At 42.8% G+C, this 27,438-nt stretch overlaps 15 non-coding genes and 2 pseudogenes across 15 annotated transcripts; all 17 read left to right on the top strand.

Annotated features, from left to right (window-relative positions):
• Positions 1-906: 906 nt before the first annotated feature.
• Positions 907-1,082, top strand: LOC141228365 (U2 spliceosomal RNA; annotated as a pseudogene).
• Positions 1,083-7,464: 6,382 nt separating this feature from the next.
• On the top strand, positions 7,465-7,680 carry LOC141228387 (U2 spliceosomal RNA; annotated as a pseudogene).
• Positions 7,681-8,792: 1,112 nt separating this feature from the next.
• On the top strand, positions 8,793-8,983 carry LOC141228044 (U2 spliceosomal RNA). The gene has a single exon (XR_012294971.1). It is a non-coding gene; the product is annotated as a U2 spliceosomal RNA (small nuclear RNA).
• Positions 8,984-10,098: 1,115 nt separating this feature from the next.
• Positions 10,099-10,289, top strand: LOC141228033 (U2 spliceosomal RNA). The gene has a single exon (XR_012294960.1). It is a non-coding gene; the product is annotated as a U2 spliceosomal RNA (small nuclear RNA).
• A 1,115-nt stretch (positions 10,290-11,404) lies between these two features.
• LOC141228021 (U2 spliceosomal RNA) lies at positions 11,405-11,595 on the top strand. Its single transcript, XR_012294949.1, has one exon. It is a non-coding gene; the product is annotated as a U2 spliceosomal RNA (small nuclear RNA).
• Positions 11,596-12,707: 1,112 nt separating this feature from the next.
• LOC141228010 (U2 spliceosomal RNA) lies at positions 12,708-12,898 on the top strand. The gene has a single exon (XR_012294938.1). It is a non-coding gene; the product is annotated as a U2 spliceosomal RNA (small nuclear RNA).
• A 1,115-nt stretch (positions 12,899-14,013) lies between these two features.
• Positions 14,014-14,204, top strand: LOC141228994 (U2 spliceosomal RNA). The gene has a single exon (XR_012295786.1). It is a non-coding gene; the product is annotated as a U2 spliceosomal RNA (small nuclear RNA).
• Positions 14,205-15,316: 1,112 nt separating this feature from the next.
• Positions 15,317-15,507, top strand: LOC141228982 (U2 spliceosomal RNA). The gene has a single exon (XR_012295775.1). It is a non-coding gene; the product is annotated as a U2 spliceosomal RNA (small nuclear RNA).
• Positions 15,508-16,619: 1,112 nt separating this feature from the next.
• LOC141228971 (U2 spliceosomal RNA) lies at positions 16,620-16,810 on the top strand. Its single transcript, XR_012295764.1, has one exon. It is a non-coding gene; the product is annotated as a U2 spliceosomal RNA (small nuclear RNA).
• A 1,115-nt stretch (positions 16,811-17,925) lies between these two features.
• On the top strand, positions 17,926-18,116 carry LOC141228960 (U2 spliceosomal RNA). Its single transcript, XR_012295753.1, has one exon. It is a non-coding gene; the product is annotated as a U2 spliceosomal RNA (small nuclear RNA).
• A 1,115-nt stretch (positions 18,117-19,231) lies between these two features.
• On the top strand, positions 19,232-19,422 carry LOC141228948 (U2 spliceosomal RNA). The gene has a single exon (XR_012295742.1). It is a non-coding gene; the product is annotated as a U2 spliceosomal RNA (small nuclear RNA).
• A 1,115-nt stretch (positions 19,423-20,537) lies between these two features.
• Positions 20,538-20,728, top strand: LOC141228936 (U2 spliceosomal RNA). The gene has a single exon (XR_012295730.1). It is a non-coding gene; the product is annotated as a U2 spliceosomal RNA (small nuclear RNA).
• Positions 20,729-21,843: 1,115 nt separating this feature from the next.
• Positions 21,844-22,034, top strand: LOC141228174 (U2 spliceosomal RNA). Its single transcript, XR_012295095.1, has one exon. It is a non-coding gene; the product is annotated as a U2 spliceosomal RNA (small nuclear RNA).
• A 1,115-nt stretch (positions 22,035-23,149) lies between these two features.
• Positions 23,150-23,340, top strand: LOC141228195 (U2 spliceosomal RNA). The gene has a single exon (XR_012295114.1). It is a non-coding gene; the product is annotated as a U2 spliceosomal RNA (small nuclear RNA).
• A 1,115-nt stretch (positions 23,341-24,455) lies between these two features.
• LOC141228173 (U2 spliceosomal RNA) lies at positions 24,456-24,646 on the top strand. Its single transcript, XR_012295094.1, has one exon. It is a non-coding gene; the product is annotated as a U2 spliceosomal RNA (small nuclear RNA).
• Positions 24,647-25,761: 1,115 nt separating this feature from the next.
• On the top strand, positions 25,762-25,952 carry LOC141228171 (U2 spliceosomal RNA). Its single transcript, XR_012295092.1, has one exon. It is a non-coding gene; the product is annotated as a U2 spliceosomal RNA (small nuclear RNA).
• A 1,115-nt stretch (positions 25,953-27,067) lies between these two features.
• Positions 27,068-27,258, top strand: LOC141228194 (U2 spliceosomal RNA). The gene has a single exon (XR_012295113.1). It is a non-coding gene; the product is annotated as a U2 spliceosomal RNA (small nuclear RNA).
• The last annotated feature ends 180 nt before the right edge of the window (positions 27,259-27,438 follow it).

Below are 27,438 nucleotides of genomic sequence, written 5' to 3'. Positions count from 1 at the left end.
ATGTACAAGATGCACCACCTTGGTGGTAAGGATGTTCCCAACGTCAAACTGTTTTTATACTCCAAGTTTTTTAGCCTCTGTTTTAAATATATGTTTGCTTCAAGCCCTTGGGCACATTTTTTAAGATATGCAGCTGGCCACATTTTTAGGAGGCGAAAGTGGATATCCATTTCTTTAACAAGCCCAGTGTTGTTATCACCTCCACAACAATATGCCATCCTGGAGAAAGTTATCAGATTATATGGCCTAGATTCTTTTGAGATGGAGACATTGAAGAATGCAAGGAAGCTGCTGCAGCAATTAAAAAAGAAAGAAACTTTGACGCCCATAAGCCATTATTCATATAGCAGAGTCACTAAAATATGGAATTTAACAAATGCACCTTACCTGATGAATCAACATAAAGACTTAGCTTGGATGATTGTGCAGGAATGTTTACCGACTCGTGATTTCCAGTATAAAAGAAGACTTAGCACTATACAAACCTGCCCGAGGCATCAGTGCAATAATGATGAGACTACTATGCACCTTATTTGGAATTGTGATTTTGCACAGCAAGTGTGGAAAGACTGTGGTGAGCTTTTAAAATTTTTATCTGGTCTTAATTTTTTAAGCCATGAAGTGGTTTTATATGGGATTTTACCAAACATGACGAAAGAAAAAGAGAGAGTTTTATGGTGCACTTTGAGTTGTGTTAAAAGTGCTCTATGGAAGACCAGAAACATATTGTTGTTTAAAAGAGACTATATAGAAGTCAAGGATTGTATAAGACTGGCATTAAGTGAAATTTATATGTACTACCTAATGGATATGAAGAAGCTTGGAAAGAAAAGAGCCCTGAGTATATGGAACTATCACCTATGGAAGATGTTATTTTAAAGCTCTGAAGAAAAGATAAAGACTACGATATTTTAAATATAAACGCAAAATCTGTTCTTATCAGTTTAATATCTGATACGTCCCCTATCTGGGGACCATATATTAAATGGATTTTTAGAACAGGGAGATGGAAAAAGAGCTTGCTCTGTCCACTCCACGCATTGACCTGGTATTGCAGTATCTCCAGGACCAGTGCACCCCTTCTTTAATGCAGTTTCTAAAATCAGAAAGAATTGAATTCAATGTTTTTTGTTCATTTTGCTTGTTTGTCGGATTTTGGGATGGACTCTTTGGCTTTGCTTTTCTTCTCCTCATTGGATTTTTCATGTTCAAAGTTGCAGAAGCCAGATTACAAGCTCATTTTGGTTCAACTTCAGCAACTGTGCATTGCATTGCCATGTAATGTGATGCAATGCTATCTTTCTAGCTCTCCCTTTTTACTTCCTTTTGGATAAACAGACATATTAGGCAAGCATTTTGGAGCTTTCACCTAAATAACTACAGGTGGTGAGATAAGCTGCACAATATAATTGACCTTTCAGTATATTGTTGCACACACACCATCTATTTAGCAAATGCCCTTGTTATCAACAGCAGCCTTTTAAACTCACCTGAGCTAACAGGTATGTGCGCTGGTTACTCTGCTGCGCTTAAAATTTCTTTTTTGGTTTGCTACAATGCCTTTTCTGAAACGTTGTCTCCTTCTGCTGGAACACTGACTTCTTTCATTTAATGCCTGCAGACTATAAAAGAGAACCCAACCCAAAAAGTTTGGTTGATTAGTCTGTGGCATTCTGTTAAACTGTTGCTTATGGCGGTCTCTGTGAGCTTCTCAGCGACATTCAGCCAGCCAGGTATCCTGCCTGCAGTAGATGGAATGTGGCAATGGAACGCTGGCTGCGCGTGTCATAATAGGCTCTGAGCCTTTATATACCTGTGCACAGCAGCAGCCACCTTCAGTCTGCTGCTAGACAGCCAGCAGCAGCAGCAGCAGGAGAGGTATGTAATCAGGAGCCCTCCTGCTAAGGGTAGACAGCTGCTCGTTCCACCCCACCCCCCGCCTTAATTGGTTCTCCTCCCTTCCAACGGTGTTGAGGCGGGTGGGAACAGCAGGGGGTGAAGGTGCTGTGTTTAAAGAGGTGGAGTTATGCAGATCTAAAACGCGTGGATTGCAGCAGCAGCAAGCCGAAAAGTGCAGGCATGTAAGGGATCTAGAGGTTGACAACATGTCTTCTTAACGGGAGTCCAGGAGCTCATCTCCACAAATGGACTTTTCAGGATCCTTGGGTGGCTCCGTAGTTTGAAACCAATTCTGGTTATCGCTTCTCGGCCTTTTGGCACGATCTGTAGTGGGTTGTGACATTGGGCTGAAGGTTACTGTGGTGGCAGAACCGATTCTTGGCCTTTGGAGATATCCAGTGCTGCTTTTGGGAATCGGTGCTAAAGCTGCAGTGCCTTTTCTTTACGGAGGACGGTGTGTTGGAGGGAGGACGAACTTCGTGGAGGCTGCGATCCGTGTGTGATATTTTCCTTGGTATCTGGAAAAGAAGAGGAAAATCATGGAGACAAGGAGAAACCCTGGAGGAAGGAAGGAGAATCAAGCAAGCAACCCGAATGATTATTTCTCGGAGGAGCATCCGCTGAAGGACACCATCAGGTTCGTGGTTGCTCCTGACCACCGGCAGGTGAAAGATTCTCAATTTATTTTCAATGTTATTTGTAAGCTCTTGAAGATCGACAAGGAGCATCTTTTTTGCTTTCAATCTTTTTTTTCTCGAGGACTTTATGATGTTACGCTTAATAAAGCCTCGCAGTGTGAAAGTGCCTACGCTCTTTATGAAGTAAATAAAGAGAAGGTAGAGCTGGAGGGGGTGAAAGTAATCCCCTCTTTTCAGTTTTCAATGAAAGTACTGACGATTCATTTGTTTAGTCCATTTATTACAGACTCTGAGGTTGAAAGTTAACTATCAATGTATTGTGACAAAATCATCCCTAAGAGACGCGGGGAAACACAGTTTGGAGTGTGGAACGGGAAACGTGTGTATGTGGTATCATTTAGGAAGAACCCGAATGAGGAGGGGGGCGTGTCCAGACCTCCGCCGCAGGTTTATATCAACCATAGCCGCGGTTATTTATTCTTCCCAGGGATGCCACACTACTGCCGTGTGTGTAAAAAATATGGACATCTGGATGCAGAATGTAACAAGTGTTTTAGTTGCATGGGTACTCCTCACCAGATGGATGAGTGCCCTAAAAATAAGAAAAAGGATGTAGAGGAGATGGACACATCGCCTGAAGAACAGCAACAAGAAGCTAAAGACGATGTGGAAGCAGGCATTGCTGCTGAAGAGGAAAAAGGGGAAGAGGAGAAAGAAAGGAGTGAGAAGGAGGAGACAGAAAGAAAGAGAAAAGAGGAAGAGGAGGGACGGGCAATGAAGGAGAAGAAGAAGGAGGAACGGGTTAAAAAATCACAAGAAGAAGAGGAAAGGAAGTTGGAAGAAAGGAAGAGAAAGAAGGAAGAGGAAAAACAGAAGAGGATAGAGGACATAGAAAAAAGGGCCATGGAGATAAAGAAACAGATGGAAAGGAAAAAGAGAGAAGAGCAGAAGAAAGAAGATAAGAAGAAAGAAGATAAGAATGAAAAGAAGAAGATAGAAGAACAGAAGAAAGAAGATCAGAAGAGAGAAGAGAAGAGTCAAATGTTGCAAGAAATTTCTCCACTAAGTAAAGGGAGTAGTTGTGGAGGGGAAAGTGATATTCCAGAAGTAGTGGAGTCCACTCCTACTAATTCCCTGTCGCAGAGCTTACCTTGCGCGCAGGTACAAATGGACTGCACAGAAAAATCTCTAAAAAGAAGTGTGGATAGAAGTGATAATGAAGGAATACCATGTGGTGGGAAAGTAAAGGCATTAGAAGCAACAAGTCTGCTGGGGAGTGTGTCATCTTCGGATGTATCAGATCTGGAGGTAGACCCATCTTCTCCGGCAGTAGAGAATGAGGGCGGAGGGAAGAGCCCTGCACTAAATGTTAGAAGATGATCCGCTCAATGTCCCTGAATGTTCAGGGGTTTAACGACCTATATAAGAGAACTGCTTTATATGATTTTTTAAATAATGAAAATATTGATTTTATCTTTCTACAAGAATGTAATTTGACAAAAAAAATAAGCTATGAATATTTACAGGGTATATGGAAGGGTAACTTATGCTTTTCTGGTGGGAACGAGTCAAAAATTGATGGTGTGGGGTTTTTATGCTCTAAAGATTGGGAGATTGTAAATTATGAAGAGATATACCCTGGGAGGATTTTAAGAATTGATGTGCAGAAAAATGGGAAGAAAGTGAGGTGTTTTAATGTGTATGCAAATGCAGAAAAAGCCTTGAGATTACATTTGTTTGAACTGTTGCAGCTGTTTTTACCTGGAGTAGATCCATTAGTTTTAGGTGGGGATTTTAATTGTCATTTAAAAAATGTAAAAGATGGGTCAGCTTCATGTCTTAGAAATATTTTAGCAGCTTTTAATCTTAAAGATACATGGGCATTAGATGGACAAAAAAAGGAGCATGAAGTCGCTTGGGTGGGGAGAGGTGTTTCATCCAGAATAGATTATATTTTTATATCTCAAGCCCTAACATGCTCAGGTTTTAAAACGCATTCAACACCTTTTTCAGATCATAAAATAATAGAATGTAGTTTTAAAATAGAATCAGATGTGGATAAAAGACCGTCACACTGGAAATTTAATGTATCCCTACTACAAGACGAGGTGGTTATGGAAGGTTTTAAAAAGCTGTATGAAAAACTGAAGCTAAAAAAAACGTTTTTTAAATCTATTTTTAATTGGTGGGATTTTGTCAAGAAGGAGGTAAAAATATTTTTTATTAAAGAAGGAAAGAAGAAAGCTGCTGCAAAACGTATTTTTTATAATGATCTTAATGCTAAACTGCAATGTTTTTTTCACCTCGAAAATAACGGATGTGATCTGCAGGAGGCGATCCGAACAACAAAAGAAAAGATCCAAAACTGCCTGAAAGAAAAAGGTAAAGAAATTATTTTTAATTCCCGAGTAAAAGTTTTAGACGAGGATGAAAAATGCACAAAATTCTTTTTTAAAAAAATATGTGACAAGAAGGATTATATGAAGGTTTTGGAAGGAGAAACAAGTTTGGAGGGGAAGAAGATGAAAGCAAATAAATTTTATGATGATTTATTTTCTGTTAAAAACACGGATGTGTCTCTAAAAAAACATTTTTTAGAAGGACTGGAAAAAAATTTTAATGCGGAAGATAAATCTTTTTTAATAGGGAATTTTACTAAAGAGGAAGTTTTTAATACAATTAATACGCTACAAAATAACAAAACGCCGGGAGCAGATGGACTACCTGTTGAATTTTACAAGTGTTTATGGGAGATCATGGGTGAGGATTTTTATGAAGTAATTTTAGAAGCAGAAGCATCTTTTAGTGTCCCAGAGTCGTGGTGGGAGGGTCTTATTGTTTTATTATTTAAGAAAGGAAATAAAGAACTGATTAAAAATTGGAGACCAATAACCCTTTTAAATACGGACTTTAAGGTATATGCAAAGTTACTAGCAAATAGATTAAAAAAGGTAATCGGCTCAGTAATAGAAGTGGATCAGACATGTGCAGTGCCAAATCGGAGAATCAGCGATTCATTGATTTTAATCAGGGATGTTTTATGGGATGTTTTAGACAGAAAACAAAAGCTTGCTCTAATTACTTTGGATTTTGAAAAAGCGTACGATAGAGTTGCCCATGATTTTTTATTTGCAGTTTTAGAGAAAATGGGATGCCCGGATGTTTTTAGCAAACGTATTAAATCTCTTTACAAATCATGTTTTAGCAAAATATCTATTAATGGTTTTTTATCTGATAATGTAAAAATAAACTGTGGCGTTAAACAGGGGTGTCCCTTATCCCCTATTCTTTTTATTTGTGCAATTGAACCACTTTTAGCAGCTTTTAGGAGAGATAAGGTAATCAATGTTTTTTTTATTCCCGGGAGTTGCAATGAACAAGTTAAAGTGGTGGCATATATGGATGATGTGACGGTTTTAGTTAAAGACACTAGAAGCATGAACAGAGCCATAAGAACAGTGGATTGGTTTGGGGGCGCATCGGGTTTTAAAATTAACATGGAAAAATCTGGTATTTTAACTGTTGGTGATTTTATTGTAGATTCTGAGTGTAAATTAACAAGAATGAATGAAGTAAAAATTTTAGGTATTTATTTCTCAGAGTCAGGTGGTAATGTAAGAAATTGGGAGTCTCTGCTGGAAAGAGTTAAGAAAAAGATTACTTTCTGGCAGTTGAGAGATCTTACCCTGGAAGGAAAAATTTTAATTATTAGACAGGTTTTACTCCCAATGTTTTTATATGTCTCAACAGTTTTTATCCCCCAATATAATATCATGAAGAGAGTTATTAAGGTATGTTTTAATTTTTTATGGAGATCCAAGATGGAAAGAGTAAAGAGAGAGGAGATATATAAATCAAAGAAAAAAGGTGGGAAAGGTTTTCCGGATATTAGGTCCTTTTTATATGCAAAGTATGTAGCGAACTGTGTATGCACTTTATTAGGACCAGGCTCTAAGCTAAAGTTGTTTTCTATATATAATTTAGGTTTCTATATTAGAAATTATAAATGGTTGGAGATGTCTCTAAATAGGCCTTATAGGTTTTTACCTCCAGGAAATTATATTGTTTTAGGAAAAATTTTAAGAGATTTTAAACTTAAGATGGTCGAAATAAATGTTCTTAAATGCCATTAAAAAAATCCTAAAAATCCTGGAAGAGAGAATAGGTATCAGTCCTGTGGAACATTTTTCATTCAAAATTGTGGAAAGAATCTGGATGAATGTAAATTATAGTGTGTTATCTAATGAACACAGGGATTTACTCTGGTGTATAGTAAAAGACTGCCTGCCAACCCGTGAGTTCCAACACAGGCGTGGGTTGGTAAGATCTGAAGTGTGCCCAAGATCCAGGTGTGGGAATAGTGAAACACCCATGCACATCTTCTGGAATTGTAATTTTGCACAGACAATATGGAGGAAAGTGTGCAATATAGTGAGAGCTGTGAGTACTGTTAATTTTTTGGATTTTAACAGAGTATTTTATGGGATGGGGATAAGAGAGGAGGATTTTAAAATTGTATGGATTATTATTGCATGTGTGAAGGCGGCATTGTGGAAAGCAAGGAACATTTTAGTGTTTAAACATAAGGAAGTAACAGTCGACCAGTGTATTAAATTATGTCTAACTTATTTGTACATGTATTTCTGGAGGGACAAAATGACGCTTGGCAAGGTGAAAGCAAATGAGAAATGGAAACAATGTAAATGGAATGAACTTACCTTGTAAGATTTGATTTTTTGAAAACCTGTGGAAAAACAAAAAAAGAACAAAAACAAACAAAAAAAAATAGCCAAAACTATATAATTTTTTAAAAAAAAAAAAAAGAGGGAAAAAATAAATAAATATATATATATAAAAGAAAAAGAAAATAAAAGATTTGGAGAAGTATTAAAATTGGTAGAATGCACGATGATGGATTTGAGTCTTCTTATCTTTTTGTTGATTCCAAGACTTTGTAATCTGAGTGTAAAAAAAAAAAAAAAAAAAAAAATCTGTTCTTATCAGTTTAATATCTGATACGTCCCCTATCTGGGGACCATATATTAAATGGATTTTTAGAACAGGGAGATGGAAAAAGAGCTTGCTCTGTCCACTCCACGCATTGACCTGGTATTGCAGTATCTCCAGGACCGGTGCACCCCTTCTTTAATGCAGTTTCTAAAATCAGAAAGAATTGAATTCAATGTTTTTTGTTCATTTTGCTTGTTTGTCGGATTTTGGGATGGACTCTTTGGCTTTGCTTTTCTTCTCCTCATTGGATTTTTCATGTTCAAAGTTGCAGAAGCCAGATTACAAGCTCATTTTGGTTCAACTTCAGCAACTGTGCATTGCATTGCCATGTAATGTGATGCAATGCTATCTTTCTAGCTCTCCCTTTTTACTTCCTTTTGGATAAACAGACATATTAGGCAAGCATTTTGGAGCTTTCACCTAAATAACTACAGGTGGTGAGATAAGCTGCACAATATAATTGACCTTTCAGTATATTGTTGCACACACACCATCTATTTAGCAAATGCCCTTGTTATCAACAGCAGCCTTTTAAACTCACCTGAGCTAACAGGTATGTGCGCTGGTTACTCTGCTGCGCTTAAAATTTCTTTTTTGGTTTGCTACAATGCCTTTTCTGAAACGTTGTCTCCTTCTGCTGGAACACTGACTTCTTTCATTTAATGCCTGCAGACTATAAAAGAGAACCCAACCCAAAAAGTTTGGTTGATTAGTCTGTGGCATTCTGTTAAACTGTTGCTTATGGCGGTCTCTGTGAGCTTCTCAGCGACATTCAGCCAGCCAGGTATCCTGCCTGCAGTAGATGGAATGTGGCAATGGAACGCTGGCTGCGCGTGTCATAATAGGCTCTGAGCCTTTATATACCTGTGCACAGCAGCAGCCACCTTCAGTCTGCTGCTGGACAGCCAGCAGCAGCAGCAGGAGAGGTATGTAATCAGGAGCCCTCCTGCTAAGGGTAGACAGCTGCTCGTTCCACCCCACCCCCCGCCTTAATTGGTTCTCCTCCCTTCCAACGGTGTTGAGGCGGGTGGGAACAGCAGGGGGTGAAGGTGCTGTGTTTAAAGAGGTGGAGTTATGCAGATCTAAAACGCGTGGATTGCAGCAGCAGCAAGCCGAAAAGTGCAGGCATGTAAGGGATCTAGAGGTTGACAACATGTCTTCTTAACGGGAGTCCAGGAGCTCATCTCCACAAATGGACTTTTCAGGATCCTTGGGTGGCTCCGTAGTTTGAAACCAATTCTGGTTATCGCTTCTCGGCCTTTTGGCTAAGATCAAGTGTAGTATCTGTTCTTATCAGTTTAATATCTGATACGTCCCCTATCTGGGGACCATATATTAAATGGATTTTTAGAACAGGGAGATGGAAAAAGAGCTTGCTCTGTCCACTCCACGCATTGACCTGGTATTGCAGTATCTCCAGGACCGGTGCACCCCTTCTTTAATGCAGTTTCTAAAATCAGAAAGAATTGAATTCAATGTTTTTTGTTCATTTTGCTTGTTTGTCGGATTTTGGGATGGACTCTTTGGCTTTGCTTTTCTTCTCCTCATTGGATTTTTCATGTTCAAAGTTGCAGAAGCCAGATTACAAGCTCATTTTGGTTCAACTTCAGCAACTGTGCATTGCATTGCCATGTAATGTGATGCAATGCTATCTTTCTAGCTCTCCCTTTTTACTTCCTTTTGGATAAACAGACATATTAGGCAAGCATTTTGGAGCTTTCACCTAAATAACTACAGGTGGTGAGATAAGCTGCACAATATAATTGACCTTTCAGTATATTGTTGCACACACACCATCTATTTAGCAAATGCCCTTGTTATCAACAGCAGCCTTTTAAACTCACCTGAGCTAACAGGTATGTGCGCTGGTTACTCTGCTGCGCTTAAAATTTCTTTTTTGGTTTGCTACAATGCCTTTTCTGAAACGTTGTCTCCTTCTGCTGGAACACTGACTTCTTTCATTTAATGCCTGCAGACTATAAAAGAGAACCCAACCCAAAAAGTTTGGCTGATTAGTCTGTGGCATTCTGTTAAACTGTTGCTTATGGCGGTCTCTGTGAGCTTCTCAGCGACATTCAGCCAGCCAGGTATCCTGCCTGCAGTAGATGGAATGTGGCAATGGAACGCTGGCTGCGCGTGTCATAATAGGCTCTGAGCCTTTATATACCTGTGCACAGCAGCAGCCACCTTCAGTCTACTGCTGGACAGCCAGCAGCAGCAGCAGCAGGAGAGGTATGTAATCAGGAGCCCTCCTGCTAAGGGTAGACAGCTGCTCGTTCCACCCCACCCCCAAGCTTAATTGGTTCTCCTCCCTTCCAACGGTGTTGAGGCGGGTGGGAACAGCAGGGGGTGAAGGTGCTGTGTTTAAAGAGGTGGAGTTATGCAGATCTAAAACGCGTGGATTGCAGCAGCAGCAAGCCGAAAAGTGCAGGCATGTAAGGGATCTAGAGGTTGACAACATGTCTTCTTAACGGGAGTCCAGGAGCTCATCTCCACAAATGGACTTTTCAGGATCCTTGGGTGGCTCCGTAGTTTGAAACCAATTCTGGTTATCGCTTCTCGGCCTTTTGGCTAAGATCAAGTGTAGTATCTGTTCTTATCAGTTTAATATCTGATACGTCCCCTATCTGGGGACCATATATTAAATGGATTTTTAGAACAGGGAGATGGAAAAAGAGCTTGCTCTGTCCACTCCACGCATTGACCTGGTATTGCAGTATCTCCAGGACCGGTGCACCCCTTCTTTAATGCAGTTTCTAAAATCAGAAAGAATTGAATTCAATGTTTTTTGTTCATTTTGCTTGTTTGTCGGATTTTGGGATGGACTCTTTGGCTTTGCTTTTCTTCTCCTCATTGGATTTTTCATGTTCAAAGTTGCAGAAGCCAGATTACAAGCTCATTTTGGTTCAACTTCAGCAACTGTGCATTGCATTGCCATGTAATGTGATGCAATGCTATCTTTCTAGCTCTCCCTTTTTACTTCCTTTTGGATAAACAGACATATTAGGCAAGCATTTTGGAGCTTTCACCTAAATAACTACAGGTGGTGAGATAAGCTGCACAATATAATTGACCTTTCAGTATATTGTTGCACACACACCATCTATTTAGCAAATGCCCTTGTTATCAACAGCAGCCTTTTAAACTCACCTGAGCTAACAGGTATGTGCGCTGGTTACTCTGCTGCGCTTAAAATTTCTTTTTTGGTTTGCTACAATGCCTTTTCTGAAACGTTGTCTCCTTCTGCTGGAACACTGACTTCTTTCATTTAATGCCTGCAGACTATAAAAGAGAACCCAACCCAAAAAGTTTGGCTGATTAGTCTGTGGCATTCTGTTAAACTGTTGCTTATGGCGGTCTCTGTGAGCTTCTCAGCGACATTCAGCCAGCCAGGTATCCTGCCTGCAGTAGATGGAATGTGGCAATGGAACGCTGGCTGCGCGTGTCATAATAGGCTCTGAGCCTTTATATACCTGTGCACAGCAGCAGCCACCTTCAGTCTACTGCTGGACAGCCAGCAGCAGCAGCAGCAGGAGAGGTATGTAATCAGGAGCCCTCCTGCTAAGGGTAGACAGCTGCTCGTTCCACCCCACCCCCCGCCTTAATTGGTTCTCCTCCCTTCCAACGGTGTTGAGGTGGGTGGGAACAGCAGGGGGTGAAGGTGCTGTGTTTAAAGAGGTGGAGTTATGCAGATCTAAAACGCGTGGATTGCAGCAGCAGCAAGCCGAAAAGTGCAGGCATGTAAGGGATCTAGAGGTTGACAACATGTCTTCTTAACGGGAGTCCAGGAGCTCATCTCCACAAATGGACTTTTCAGGATCCTTGGGTGGCTCCGTAGTTTGAAACCAATTCTGGTTATCGCTTCTCGGCCTTTTGGCTAAGATCAAGTGTAGTATCTGTTCTTATCAGTTTAATATCTGATACGTCCCCTATCTGGGGACCATATATTAAATGGATTTTTAGAACAGGGAGATGGAAAAAGAGCTTGCTCTGTCCACTCCACGCATTGACCTGGTATTGCAGTATCTCCAGGACCGGTGCACCCCTTCTTTAATGCAGTTTCTAAAATCAGAAAGAATTGAATTCAATGTTTTTTGTTCATTTTGCTTGTTTGTCGGATTTTGGGATGGACTCTTTGGCTTTGCTTTTCTTCTCCTCATTGGATTTTTCATGTTCAAAGTTGCAGAAGCCAGATTACAAGCTCATTTTGGTTCAACTTCAGCAACTGTGCATTGCATTGCCATGTAATGTGATGCAATGCTATCTTTCTAGCTCTCCCTTTTTACTTCCTTTTGGATAAACAGACATATTAGGCAAGCATTTTGGAGCTTTCACCTAAATAACTACAGGTGGTGAGATAAGCTGCACAATATAATTGACCTTTCAGTATATTGTTGCACACACACCATCTATTTAGCAAATGCCCTTGTTATCAACAGCAGCCTTTTAAACTCACCTGAGCTAACAGGTATGTGCGCTGGTTACTCTGCTGCGCTTAAAATTTCTTTTTTGGTTTGCTACAATGCCTTTTCTGAAACGTTGTCTCCTTCTGCTGGAACACTGACTTCTTTCATTTAATGCCTGCAGACTATAAAAGAGAACCCAACCCAAAAAGTTTGGTTGATTAGTCTGTGGCATTCTGTTAAACTGTTGCTTATGGCGGTCTCTGTGAGCTTCTCAGCGACATTCAGCCAGCCAGGTATCCTGCCTGCAGTAGATGGAATGTGGCAATGGAACGCTGGCTGCGCGTGTCATAATAGGCTCTGAGCCTTTATATACCTGTGCACAGCAGCAGCCACCTTCAGTCTGCTGCTGGACAGCCAGCAGCAGCAGCAGGAGAGGTATGTAATCAGGAGCCCTCCTGCTAAGGGTAGACAGCTGCTCGTTCCACCCCACCCCCCGCCTTAATTGGTTCTCCTCCCTTCCAACGGTGTTGAGGCGGGTGGGAACAGCAGGGGGTGAAGGTGCTGTGTTTAAAGAGGTGGAGTTATGCAGATCTAAAACGCGTGGATTGCAGCAGCAGCAAGCCGAAAAGTGCAGGCATGTAAGGGATCTAGAGGTTGACAACATGTCTTCTTAACGGGAGTCCAGGAGCTCATCTCCACAAATGGACTTTTCAGGATCCTTGGGTGGCTCCGTAGTTTGAAACCAATTCTGGTTATCGCTTCTCGGCCTTTTGGCTAAGATCAAGTGTAGTATCTGTTCTTATCAGTTTAATATCTGATACGTCCCCTATCTGGGGACCATATATTAAATGGATTTTTAGAACAGGGAGATGGAAAAAGAGCTTGCTCTGTCCACTCCACGCATTGACCTGGTATTGCAGTATCTCCAGGACCGGTGCACCCCTTCTTTAATGCAGTTTCTAAAATCAGAAAGAATTGAATTCAATGTTTTTTGTTCATTTTGCTTGTTTGTCGGATTTTGGGATGGACTCTTTGGCTTTGCTTTTCTTCTCCTCATTGGATTTTTCATGTTCAAAGTTGCAGAAGCCAGATTACAAGCTCATTTTGGTTCAACTTCAGCAACTGTGCATTGCATTGCCATGTAATGTGATGCAATGCTATCTTTCTAGCTCTCCCTTTTTACTTCCTTTTGGATAAACAGACATATTAGGCAAGCATTTTGGAGCTTTCACCTAAATAACTACAGGTGGTGAGATAAGCTGCACAATATAATTGACCTTTCAGTATATTGTTGCACACACACCATCTATTTAGCAAATGCCCTTGTTATCAACAGCAGCCTTTTAAACTCACCTGAGCTAACAGGTATGTGCGCTGGTTACTCTGCTGCGCTTAAAATTTCTTTTTTGGTTTGCTACAATGCCTTTTCTGAAACGTTGTCTCCTTCTGCTGGAACACTGACTTCTTTCATTTAATGCCTGCAGACTATAAAAGAGAACCCAACCCAAAAAGTTTGGCTGATTAGTCTGTGGCATTCTGTTAAACTGTTGCTTATGGCGGTCTCTGTGAGCTTCTCAGCGACATTCAGCCAGCCAGGTATCCTGCCTGCAGTAGATGGAATGTGGCAATGGAACGCTGGCTGCGCGTGTCATAATAGGCTCTGAGCCTTTATATACCTGTGCACAGCAGCAGCCACCTTCAGTCTACTGCTGGACAGCCAGCAGCAGCAGCAGCAGGAGAGGTATGTAATCAGGAGCCCTCCTGCTAAGGGTAGACAGCTGCTCGTTCCACCCCACCCCCCGCCTTAATTGGTTCTCCTCCCTTCCAACGGTGTTGAGGTGGGTGGGAACAGCAGGGGGTGAAGGTGCTGTGTTTAAAGAGGTGGAGTTATGCAGATCTAAAACGCGTGGATTGCAGCAGCAGCAAGCCGAAAAGTGCAGGCATGTAAGGGATCTAGAGGTTGACAACATGTCTTCTTAACGGGAGTCCAGGAGCTCATCTCCACAAATGGACTTTTCAGGATCCTTGGGTGGCTCCGTAGTTTGAAACCAATTCTGGTTATCGCTTCTCGGCCTTTTGGCTAAGATCAAGTGTAGTATCTGTTCTTATCAGTTTAATATCTGATACGTCCCCTATCTGGGGACCATATATTAAATGGATTTTTAGAACAGGGAGATGGAAAAAGAGCTTGCTCTGTCCACTCCACGCATTGACCTGGTATTGCAGTATCTCCAGGACCGGTGCACCCCTTCTTTAATGCAGTTTCTAAAATCAGAAAGAATTGAATTCAATGTTTTTTGTTCATTTTGCTTGTTTGTCGGATTTTGGGATGGACTCTTTGGCTTTGCTTTTCTTCTCCTCATTGGATTTTTCATGTTCAAAGTTGCAGAAGCCAGATTACAAGCTCATTTTGGTTCAACTTCAGCAACTGTGCATTGCATTGCCATGTAATGTGATGCAATGCTATCTTTCTAGCTCTCCCTTTTTACTTCCTTTTGGATAAACAGACATATTAGGCAAGCATTTTGGAGCTTTCACCTAAATAACTACAGGTGGTGAGATAAGCTGCACAATATAATTGACCTTTCAGTATATTGTTGCACACACACCATCTATTTAGCAAATGCCCTTGTTATCAACAGCAGCCTTTTAAACTCACCTGAGCTAACAGGTATGTGCGCTGGTTACTCTGCTGCGCTTAAAATTTCTTTTTTGGTTTGCTACAATGCCTTTTCTGAAACGTTGTCTCCTTCTGCTGGAACACTGACTTCTTTCATTTAATGCCTGCAGACTATAAAAGAGAACCCAACCCAAAAAGTTTGGTTGATTAGTCTGTGGCATTCTGTTAAACTGTTGCTTATGGCGGTCTCTGTGAGCTTCTCAGCGACATTCAGCCAGCCAGGTATCCTGCCTGCAGTAGATGGAATGTGGCAATGGAACGCTGGCTGCGCGTGTCATAATAGGCTCTGAGCCTTTATATACCTGTGCACAGCAGCAGCCACCTTCAGTCTGCTGCTGGACAGCCAGCAGCAGCAGCAGGAGAGGTATGTAATCAGGAGCCCTCCTGCTAAGGGTAGACAGCTGCTCGTTCCACCCCACCCCCCGCCTTAATTGGTTCTCCTCCCTTCCAACGGTGTTGAGGCGGGTGGGAACAGCAGGGGGTGAAGGTGCTGTGTTTAAAGAGGTGGAGTTATGCAGATCTAAAACGCGTGGATTGCAGCATCAGCAAGCCGAAAAGTGCAGGCATGTAAGGGATCTAGAGGTTGACAACATGTCTTCTTAACGGGAGTCCAGGAGCTCATCTCCACAAATGGACTTTTCAGGATCCTTGGGTGGCTCCGTAGTTTGAAACCAATTCTGGTTATCGCTTCTCGGCCTTTTGGCTAAGATCAAGTGTAGTATCTGTTCTTATCAGTTTAATATCTGATACGTCCCCTATCTGGGGACCATATATTAAATGGATTTTTAGAACAGGGAGATGGAAAAAGAGCTTGCTCTGTCCACTCCACGCATTGACCTGGTATTGCAGTATCTCCAGGACCGGTGCACCCCTTCTTTAATGCAGTTTCTAAAATCAGAAAGAATTGAATTCAATGTTTTTTGTTCATTTTGCTTGTTTGTTGGATTTTGGGATGGACTCTTTGGCTTTGCTTTTCTTCTCCTCATTGGATTTTTCATGTTCAAAGTTGCAGAAGCCAGATTACAAGCTCATTTTGGTTCAACTTCAGCAACTGTGCATTGCATTGCCATGTAATGTGATGCAATGCTATCTTTCTAGCTCTCCCTTTTTACTTCCTTTTGGATAAAGAGACATATTAGGCAAGCATTTTGGAGCTTTCACCTAAATAACTACAGGTGGTGAGATAAGCTGCACAATATAATTGACCTTTCAGTATATTGTTGCACACACACCATCTATTTAGCAAATGCCCTTGTTATCAACAGCAGCCTTTTAAACTCACCTGAGCTAACAGGTATGTGCGCTGGTTACTCTGCTGCGCTTAAAATTTCTTTTTTGGTTTGCTACAATGCCTTTTCTGAAACGTTGTCTCCTTCTGCTGGAACACTGACTTCTTTCATTTAATGCCTGCAGACTATAAAAGAGAACCCAACCCAAAAAGTTTGGTTGATTAGTCTGTGGCATTCTGTTAAACTGTTGCTTATGGCGGTCTCTGTGAGCTTCTCAGCGACATTCAGCCAGCCAGGTATCCTGCCTGCAGTAGATGGAATGTGGCAATGGAACGCTGGCTGCGCGTGTCATAATAGGCTCTGAGCCTTTATATACCTGTGCACAGCAGCAGCCACCTTCAGTCTGCTGCTGGACAGCCAGCAGCAGCAGCAGGAGAGGTATGTAATCAGGAGCCCTCCTGCTAAGGGTAGACAGCTGCTCGTTCCACCCCACCCCCCGCCTTAATTGGTTCTCCTCCCTTCCAACGGTGTTGAGGCGGGTGGGAACAGCAGGGGGTGAAGGTGCTGTGTTTAAAGAGGTGGAGTTATGCAGATCTAAAACGCGTGGATTGCAGCAGCAGCAAGCCGAAAAGTGCAGGCATGTAAGGGATCTAGAGGTTGACAACATGTCTTCTTAACGGGAGTCCAGGAGCTCATCTCCACAAATGGACTTTTCAGGATCCTTGGGTGGCTCCGTAGTTTGAAACCAATTCTGGTTATCGCTTCTCGGCCTTTTGGCTAAGATCAAGTGTAGTATCTGTTCTTATCAGTTTAATATCTGATACGTCCCCTATCTGGGGACCATATATTAAATGGATTTTTAGAACAGGGAGATGGAAAAAGAGCTTGCTCTGTCCACTCCACGCATTGACCTGGTATTGCAGTATCTCCAGGACCGGTGCACCCCTTCTTTAATGCAGTTTCTAAAATCAGAAAGAATTGAATTCAATGTTTTTTGTTCATTTTGCTTGTTTGTCGGATTTTGGGATGGACTCTTTGGCTTTGCTTTTCTTCTCCTCATTGGATTTTTCATGTTCAAAGTTGCAGAAGCCAGATTACAAGCTCATTTTGGTTCAACTTCAGCAACTGTGCATTGCATTGCCATGTAATGTGATGCAATGCTATCTTTCTAGCTCTCCCTTTTTACTTCCTTTTGGATAAACAGACATATTAGGCAAGCATTTTGGAGCTTTCACCTAAATAACTACAGGTGGTGAGATAAGCTGCACAATATAATTGACCTTTCAGTATATTGTTGCACACACACCATCTATTTAGCAAATGCCCTTGTTATCAACAGCAGCCTTTTAAACTCACCTGAGCTAACAGGTATGTGCGCTGGTTACTCTGCTGCGCTTAAAATTTCTTTTTTGGTTTGCTACAATGCCTTTTCTGAAACGTTGTCTCCTTCTGCTGGAACACTGACTTCTTTCATTTAATGCCTGCAGACTATAAAAGAGAACCCAACCCAAAAAGTTTGGCTGATTAGTCTGTGGCATTCTGTTAAACTGTTGCTTATGGCGGTCTCTGTGAGCTTCTCAGCGACATTCAGCCAGCCAGGTATCCTGCCTGCAGTAGATGGAATGTGGCAATGGAACGCTGGCTGCGCGTGTCATAATAGGCTCTGAGCCTTTATATACCTGTGCACAGCAGCAGCCACCTTCAGTCTACTGCTGGACAGCCAGCAGCAGCAGCAGCAGGAGAGGTATGTAATCAGGAGCCCTCCTGCTAAGGGTAGACAGCTGCTCGTTCCACCCCACCCCCCGCCTTAATTGGTTCTCCTCCCTTCCAACGGTGTTGAGGTGGGTGGGAACAGCAGGGGGTGAAGGTGCTGTGTTTAAAGAGGTGGAGTTATGCAGATCTAAAACGCGTGGATTGCAGCAGCAGCAAGCCGAAAAGTGCAGGCATGTAAGGGATCTAGAGGTTGACAACATGTCTTCTTAACGGGAGTCCAGGAGCTCATCTCCACAAATGGACTTTTCAGGATCCTTGGGTGGCTCCGTAGTTTGAAACCAATTCTGGTTATCGCTTCTCGGCCTTTTGGCTAAGATCAAGTGTAGTATCTGTTCTTATCAGTTTAATATCTGATACGTCCCCTATCTGGGGACCATATATTAAATGGATTTTTAGAACAGGGAGATGGAAAAAGAGCTTGCTCTGTCCACTCCACGCATTGACCTGGTATTGCAGTATCTCCAGGACCGGTGCACCCCTTCTTTAATGCAGTTTCTAAAATCAGAAAGAATTGAATTCAATGTTTTTTGTTCATTTTGCTTGTTTGTCGGATTTTGGGATTGACTCTTTGGCTTTGCTTTTCTTCTCCTCATTGGATTTTTCATGTTCAAAGTTGCAGAAGCCAGATTACAAGCTCATTTTGGTTCAACTTCAGCAACTGTGCATTGCATTGCCATGTAATGTGATGCAATGCTATCTTTCTAGCTCTCCCTTTTTACTTCCTTTTGGATAAACAGACATATTAGGCAAGCATTTTGGAGCTTTCACCTAAATAACTACAGGTGGTGAGATAAGCTGCACAATATAATTGACCTTTCAGTATATTGTTGCACACACACCATCTATTTAGCAAATGCCCTTGTTATCAACAGCAGCCTTTTAAACTCACCTGAGCTAACAGGTATGTGCGCTGGTTACTCTGCTGCGCTTAAAATTTCTTTTTTGGTTTGCTACAATGCCTTTTCTGAAACGTTGTCTCCTTCTGCTGGAACACTGACTTCTTTCATTTAATGCCTGCAGACTATAAAAGAGAACCCAACCCAAAAAGTTTGGTTGATTAGTCTGTGGCATTCTGTTAAACTGTTGCTTATGGCGGTCTCTGTGAGCTTCTCAGCGACATTCAGCCAGCCAGGTATCCTGCCTGCAGTAGATGGAATGTGGCAATGGAACGCTGGCTGCGCGTGTCATAATAGGCTCTGAGCCTTTATATACCTGTGCACAGCAGCAGCCACCTTCAGTCTGCTGCTGGACAGCCAGCAGCAGCAGCAGCAGGAGAGGTATGTAATCAGGAGCCCTCCTGCTAAGGGTAGACAGCTGCTCGTTCCACCCCACCCCCCGCCTTAATTGGTTCTCCTCCCTTCCAACGGTGTTGAGGCGGGTGGGAACAGCAGGGGGTGAAGGTGCTGTGTTTAAAGAGGTGGAGTTATGCAGATCTAAAACGCGTGGATTGCAGCAGCAGCAAGCCGAAAAGTGAAGGCATGTAAGGGATCTAGAGGTTGACAACATGTCTTCTTAACGGGAGTCCAGGAGCTCATCTCCACAAATGGACTTTTCAGGATCCTTGGGTGGCTCCGTAGTTTGAAACCAATTCTGGTTATCGCTTCTCGGCCTTTTGGCTAAGATCAAGTGTAGTATCTGTTCTTATCAGTTTAATATCTGATACGTCCCCTATCTGGGGACCATATATTAAATGGATTTTTAGAACAGGGAGATGGAAAAAGAGCTTGCTCTGTCCACTCCACGCATTGACCTGGTATTGCAGTATCTCCAGGACCGGTGCACCCCTTCTTTAATGCAGTTTCTAAAATCAGAAAGAATTGAATTCAATGTTTTTTGTTCATTTTGCTTGTTTGTCGGATTTTGGGATGGACTCTTTGGCTTTGCTTTTCTTCTCCTCATTGGATTTTTCATGTTCAAAGTTGCAGAAGCCAGATTACAAGCTCATTTTGGTTCAACTTCAGCAACTGTGCATTGCATTGCCATGTAATGTGATGCAATGCTATCTTTCTAGCTCTCCCTTTTTACTTCCTTTTGGATAAACAGACATATTAGGCAAGCATTTTGGAGCTTTCACCTAAATAACTACAGGTGGTGAGATAAGCTGCACAATATAATTGACCTTTCAGTATATTGTTGCACACACACCATCTATTTAGCAAATGCCCTTGTTATCAACAGCAGCCTTTTAAACTCACCTGAGCTAACAGGTATGTGCGCTGGTTACTCTGCTGCGCTTAAAATTTCTTTTTTGGTTTGCTACAATGCCTTTTCTGAAACGTTGTCTCCTTCTGCTGGAACACTGACTTCTTTCATTTAATGCCTGCAGACTATAAAAGAGAACCCAACCCAAAAAGTTTGGTTGATTAGTCTGTGGCATTCTGTTAAACTGTTGCTTATGGCGGTCTCTGTGAGCTTCTCAGCGACATTCAGCCAGCCAGGTATCCTGCCTGCAGTAGATGGAATGTGGCAATGGAACGCTGGCTGCGCGTGTTATAATAGGCTCTGAGCCTTTATATACCTGTGCACAGCAGCAGCCACCTTCAGTCTGCTGCTGGACAGCCAGCAGCAGCAGCAGCAGGAGAGGTATGTAATCAGGAGCCCTCCTGCTAAGGGTAGACAGCTGCTCGTTCCACCCCACCCCCCGCCTTAATTGGTTCTCCTCCCTTCCAACGGTGTTGAGGCGGGTGGGAACAGCAGGGGGTGAAGGTGCTGTGTTTAAAGAGGTGGAGTTATGCAGATCTAAAACGCGTGGATTGCAGCAGCAGCAAGCCGAAAAGTGAAGGCATGTAAGGGATCTAGAGGTTGACAACATGTCTTCTTAACGGGAGTCCAGGAGCTCATCTCCACAAATGGACTTTTCAGGATCCTTGGGTGGCTCCGTAGTTTGAAACCAATTCTGGTTATCGCTTCTCGGCCTTTTGGCTAAGATCAAGTGTAGTATCTGTTCTTATCAGTTTAATATCTGATACGTCCCCTATCTGGGGACCATATATTAAATGGATTTTTAGAACAGGGAGATGGAAAAAGAGCTTGCTCTGTCCACTCCACGCATTGACCTGGTATTGCAGTATCTCCAGGACCGGTGCACCCCTTCTTTAATGCAGTTTCTAAAATCAGAAAGAATTGAATTCAATGTTTTTTGTTCATTTTGCTTGTTTGTCGGATTTTGGGATGGACTCTTTGGCTTTGCTTTTCTTCTCCTCATTGGATTTTTCATGTTCAAAGTTGCAGAAGCCAGATTACAAGCTCATTTTGGTTCAACTTCAGCAACTGTGCATTGCATTGCCATGTAATGTGATGCAATGCTATCTTTCTAGCTCTCCCTTTTTACTTCCTTTTGGATAAACAGACATATTAGGCAAGCATTTTGGAGCTTTCACCTAAATAACTACAGGTGGTGAGATAAGCTGCACAATATAATTGACCTTTCAGTATATTGTTGCACACACACCATCTATTTAGCAAATGCCCTTGTTATCAACAGCAGCCTTTTAAACTCACCTGAGCTAACAGGTATGTGCGCTGGTTACTCTGCTGCGCTTAAAATTTCTTTTTTGGTTTGCTACAATGCCTTTTCTGAAACGTTGTCTCCTTCTGCTGGAACACTGACTTCTTTCATTTAATGCCTGCAGACTATAAAAGAGAACCCAACCCAAAAAGTTTGGTTGATTAGTCTGTGGCATTCTGTTAAACTGTTGCTTATGGCGGTCTCTGTGAGCTTCTCAGCGACATTCAGCCAGCCAGGTATCCTGCCTGCAGTAGATGGAATGTGGCAATGGAACGCTGGCTGCGCGTGTCATAATAGGCTCTGAGCCTTTATATACCTGTGCACAGCAGCAGCCACCTTCAGTCTGCTGCTGGACAGCCAGCAGCAGCAGCAGCAGGAGAGCTATGTAATCAGGAGCCCTCCTGCTAAGGGTAGACAGCTGCTCGTTCCACCCCACCCCCCGCCTTAATTGGTTCTCCTCCCTTCCAACGGTGTTGAGGCGGGTGGGAACAGCAGGGGGTGAAGGTGCTGTGTTTAAAGAGGTGGAGTTATGCAGATCTAAAACGCGTGGATTGCAGCAGCAGCAAGCCGAAAAGTGCAGGCATGTAAGGGATCTAGAGGTTGACAACATGTCTTCTTAACGGGAGTCCAGGAGCTCATCTCCACAAATGGACTTTTCAGGATCCTTGGGTGGCTCCGTAGTTTGAAACCAATTCTGGTTATCGCTTCTTGGCCTTTTGGCTAAGATCAAGTGTAGTATCTGTTCTTATCAGTTTAATATCTGATACGTCCCCTATCTGGGGACCATATATTAAATGGATTTTTAGAACAGGGAGATGGAAAAAGAGCTTGCTCTGTCCACTCCACGCATTGACCTGGTATTGCAGTATCTCCAGGACCGGTGCACCCCTTCTTTAATGCAGTTTCTAAAATCAGAAAGAATTGAATTCAATGTTTTTTGTTCATTTTGCTTGTTTGTCGGATTTTGGGATGGACTCTTTGGCTTTGCTTTTCTTCTCCTCATTGGATTTTTCATGTTCAAAGTTGCAGAAGCCAGATTACAAGCTCATTTTGGTTCAACTTCAGCAACTGTGCATTGCATTGCCATGTAATGTGATGCAATGCTATCTTTCTAGCTCTCCCTTTTTACTTCCTTTTGGATAAACAGACATATTAGGCAAGCATTTTGGAGCTTTCACCTAAATAACTACAGGTGGTGAGATAAGCTGCACAATATAATTGACCTTTCAGTATATTGTTGCACACACACCATCTATTTAGCAAATGCCCTTGTTATCAACAGCAGCCTTTTAAACTCACCTGAGCTAACAGGTATGTGCGCTGGTTACTCTGCTGCGCTTAAAATTTCTTTTTTGGTTTGCTACAATGCCTTTTCTGAAACGTTGTCTCCTTCTGCTGGAACACTGACTTCTTTCATTTAATGCCTGCAGACTATAAAAGAGAACCCAACCCAAAAAGTTTGGTTGATTAGTCTGTGGCATTCTGTTAAACTGTTGCTTATGGCGGTCTCTGTGAGCTTCTCAGCGACATTCAGCCAGCCAGGTATCCTGCCTGCAGTAGATGGAATGTGGCAATGGAACGCTGGCTGCGCGTGTCATAATAGGCTCTGAGCCTTTATATACCTGTGCACAGCAGCAGCCACCTTCAGTCTGCTGCTGGACAGCCAGCAGCAGCAGCAGCAGGAGAGGTATGTAATCAGGAGCCCTCCTGCTAAGGGTAGACAGCTGCTCGTTCCACCCCACCCCCCGCCTTAATTGGTTCTCCTCCCTTCCAACGGTGTTGAGGCGGGTGGGAACAGCAGGGGGTGAAGGTGCTGTGTTTAAAGAGGTGGAGTTATGCAGATCTAAAACGCGTGGATTGCAGCAGCAGCAAGCCGAAAAGTGCAGGCATGTAAGGGATCTAGAGGTTGACAACATGTCTTCTTAACGGGAGTCCAGGAGCTCATCTCCACAAATGGACTTTTCAGGATCCTTGGGTGGCTCCGTAGTTTGAAACCAATTCTGGTTATCACTTCTCGGCCTTTTGGCTAAGATCAAGTGTAGTATCTGTTCTTATCAGTTTAATATCTGATACGTCCCCTATCTGGGGACCATATATTAAATGGATTTTTAGAACAGGGAGATGGAAAAAGAGCTTGCTCTGTCCACTCCACGCATTGACCTGGTATTGCAGTATCTCCAGGACCGGTGCACCCCTTCTTTAATGCAGTTTCTAAAATCAGAAAGAATTGAATTCAATGTTTTTTGTTCATTTTGCTTGTTTGTCGGATTTTGGGATGGACTCTTTGGCTTTGCTTTTCTTCTCCTCATTGGATTTTTCATGTTCAAAGTTGCAGAAGCCAGATTACAAGCTCATTTTGGTTCAACTTCAGCAACTGTGCATTGCATTGCCATGTAATGTGATGCAATGCTATCTTTCTAGCTCTCCCTTTTTACTTCCTTTTGGATAAACAGACATATTAGGCAAGCATTTTGGAGCTTTCACCTAAATAACTACAGGTGGTGAGATAAGCTGCACAATATAATTGACCTTTCAGTATATTGTTGCACACACACCATCTATTTAGCAAATGCCCTTGTTATCAACAGCAGCCTTTTAAACTCACCTGAGCTAACAGGTATGTGCGCTGGTTACTCTGCTGCGCTTAAAATTTCTTTTTTGGTTTGCTACAATGCCTTTTCTGAAACGTTGTCTCCTTCTGCTGGAACACTGACTTCTTTCATTTAATGCCTGCAGACTATAAAAGAGAACCCAACCCAAAAAGTTTGGTTGATTAGTCTGTGGCATTCTGTTAAACTGTTGCTTATGGCGGTCTCTGTGAGCTTCTCAGCGACATTCAGCCAGCCAGGTATCCTGCCTGCAGTAGATGGAATGTGGCAATGGAACGCTGGCTGCGCGTGTCATAATAGGCTCTGAGCCTTTATATACCTGTGCACAGCAGCAGCCACCTTCAGTCTGCTGCTGGACAGCCAGCAGCAGCAGCAGCAGGAGAGGTATGTAATCAGGAGCCCTCCTGCTAAGGGTAGACAGCTGCTCGTTCCACCCCACCCCCCGCCTTAATTGGTTCTCCTCCCTTCCAACGGTGTTGAGGCGGGTGGGAACAGCAGGGGGTGAAGGTGCTGTGTTTAAAGAGGTGGAGTTATGCAGATCTAAAACGCGTGGATTGCAGCAGCAGCAAGCCGAAAAGTGCAGGCATGTAAGGGATCTAGAGGTTGACAACATGTCTTCTTAACGGGAGTCCAGGAGCTCATCTCCACAAATGGACTTTTCAGGATCCTTGGGTGGCTCCGTAGTTTGAAACCAATTCTGGTTATCGCTTCTTGGCCTTTTGGCTAAGATCAAGTGTAGTATCTGTTCTTATCAGTTTAATATCTGATACGTCCCCTATCTGGGGACCATATATTAAATGGATTTTTAGAACAGGGAGATGGAAAAAGAGCTTGCTCTGTCCACTCCACGCATTGACCTGGTATTGCAGTATCTCCAGGACCGGTGCACCCCTTCTTTAATGCAGTTTCTAAAATCAGAAAGAATTGAATTCAATGTTTTTTGTTCATTTTGCTTGTTTGTCGGATTTTGGGATGGACTCTTTGGCTTTGCTTTTCTTCTCCTCATTGGATTTTTCATGTTCAAAGTTGCAGAAGCCAGATTACAAGCTCATTTTGGTTCAACTTCAGCAACTGTGCATTGCATTGCCATGTAATGTGATGCAATGCTATCTTTCTAGCTCTCCCTTTTTACTTCCTTTTGGATAAACAGACATATTAGGCAAGCATTTTGGAGCTTTCACCTAAATAACTACAGGTGGTGAGATAAGCTGCACAATATAATTGACCTTTCAGTATATTGTTGCACACACACCATCTATTTAGCAAATGCCCTTGTTATCAACAGCAGCCTTTTAAACTCACCTGAGCTAACAGGTATGTGCGCTGGTTACTCTGCTGCGCTTAAAATTTCTTTTTTGGTTTGCTACAATGCCTTTTCTGAAACGTTGTCTCCTTCTGCTGGAACACTGACTTCTTTCATTTAATGCCTGCAGACTATAAAAGAGAACCCAACCCAAAAAGTTTGGTTGATTAGTCTGTGGCATTCTGTTAAACTGTTGCTTATGGCGGTCTCTGTGAGCTTCTCAGCGACATTCAGCCAGCCAGGTATCCTGCCTGCAGTAGATGGAATGTGGCAATGGAACGCTGGCTGCGCGTGTCATAATAGGCTCTGAGCCTTTATATACCTGTGCACAGCAGCAGCCACCTTCAGTCTGCTGCTGGACAGCCAGCAGCAGCAGCAGCAGGAGAGGTATGTAATCAGGAGCCCTCCTGCTAAGGGTAGACAGCTGCTCGTTCCACCCCACCCCCCGCCTTAATTGGTTCTCCTCCCTTCCAACGGTGTTGAGGCGGGTGGGAACAGCAGGGGGTGAAGGTGCTGTGTTTAAAGAGGTGGAGTTATGCAGATCTAAAACGCGTGGATTGCAGCAGCAGCAAGCCGAAAAGTGCAGGCATGTAAGGGATCTAGAGGTTGACAACATGTCTTCTTAACGGGAGTCCAGGAGCTCATCTCCACAAATGGACTTTTCAGGATCCTTGGGTGGCTCCGTAGTTTGAAACCAATTCTGGTTATCGCTTCTTGGCCTTTTGGCTAAGATCAAGTGTAGTATCTGTTCTTATCAGTTTAATATCTGATACGTCCCCTATCTGGGGACCATATATTAAATGGATTTTTAGAACAGGGAGATGGAAAAAGAGCTTGCTCTGTCCACTCCACGCATTGACCTGGTATTGCAGTATCTCCAGGACCGGTGCACCCCTTCTTTAATGCAGTTTCTAAAATCAGAAAGAATTGAATTCAATGTTTTTTGTTCATTTTGCTTGTTTGTCGGATTTTGGGATGGACTCTTTGGCTTTGCTTTTCTTCTCCTCATTGGATTTTTCATGTTCAAAGTTGCAGAAGCCAGATTACAAGCTCATTTTGGTTCAACTTCAGCAACTGTGCATTGCATTGCCATGTAATGTGATGCAATGCTATCTTTCTAGCTCTCCCTTTTTACTTCCTTTTGGATAAACAGACATATTAGGCAAGCATTTTGGAGCTTTCACCTAAATAACTACAGGTGGTGAGATAAGCTGCACAATATAATTGACCTTTCAGTATATTGTTGCACACACACCATCTATTTAGCAAATGCCCTTGTTATCAACAGCAGCCTTTTAAACTCACCTGAGCTAACAGGTATGTGCGCTGGTTACTCTGCTGCGCTTAAAATTTCTTTTTTGGTTTGCTACAATGCCTTTTCTGAAACGTTGTCTCCTTCTGCTGGAACACTGACTTCTTTCATTTAATGCCTGCAGACTATAAAAGAGAACCCAACCCAAAAAGTTTGGTTGATTAGTCTGTGGCATTCTGTTAAACTGTTGCTTATGGCGGTCTCTGTGAGCTTCTCAGCGACATTCAGCCAGCCAGGTATCCTGCCTGCAGTAGATGGAATGTGGCAATGGAACGCTGGCTGCGCGTGTCATAATAGGCTCTGAGCCTTTATATACCTGTGCACAGCAGCAGCCACCTTCAGTCTGCTGCTGGACAGCCAGCAGCAGCAGCAGCAGGAGAGGTATGTAATCAGGAGCCCTCCTGCTAAGGGTAGACAGCTGCTCGTTCCACCCCACCCCCCGCCTTAATTGGTTCTCCTCCCTTCCAACGGTGTTGAGGCGGGTGGGAACAGCAGGGGGTGAAGGTGCTGTGTTTAAAGAGGTGGAGTTATGCAGATCTAAAACGCGTGGATTGCAGCAGCAGCAAGCCGAAAAGTGCAGGCATGTAAGGGATCTAGAGGTTGACAACATGTCTTCTTAACGGGAGTCCAGGAGCTCATCTCCACAAATGGACTTTTCAGGATCCTTGGGTGGCTCCGTAGTTTGAAACCAATTCTGGTTATCACTTCTCGGCCTTTTGGCTAAGATCAAGTGTAGTATCTGTTCTTATCAGTTTAATATCTGATACGTCCCCTATCTGGGGACCATATATTAAATGGATTTTTAGAACAGGGAGATGGAAAAAGAGCTTGCTCTGTCCACTCCACGCATTGACCTGGTATTGCAGTATCTCCAGGACCGGTGCACCCCTTCTTTAATGCAGTTTCTAAAATCAGAAAGAATTGAATTCAATGTTTTTTGTTCATTTTGCTTGTTTGTCGGATTTTGGGATGGACTCTTTGGCTTTGCTTTTCTTCTCCTCATTGGATTTTTCATGTTCAAAGTTGCAGAAGCCAGATTACAAGCTCATTTTGGTTCAACTTCAGCAACTG

The sequence above is a fragment of the Phyllobates terribilis genome, unplaced genomic scaffold (assembly GCF_046119375.1).
Source record: "Phyllobates terribilis strain yellow unplaced genomic scaffold, ASM4611937v1 Scaffold_437__1_contigs__length_1545540, whole genome shotgun sequence".
In the NCBI taxonomy this organism is placed as follows: domain Eukaryota; kingdom Metazoa; phylum Chordata; class Amphibia; order Anura; family Dendrobatidae; genus Phyllobates; species Phyllobates terribilis.
This window is presented reverse-complemented; position numbering and strand designations above follow the sequence as displayed.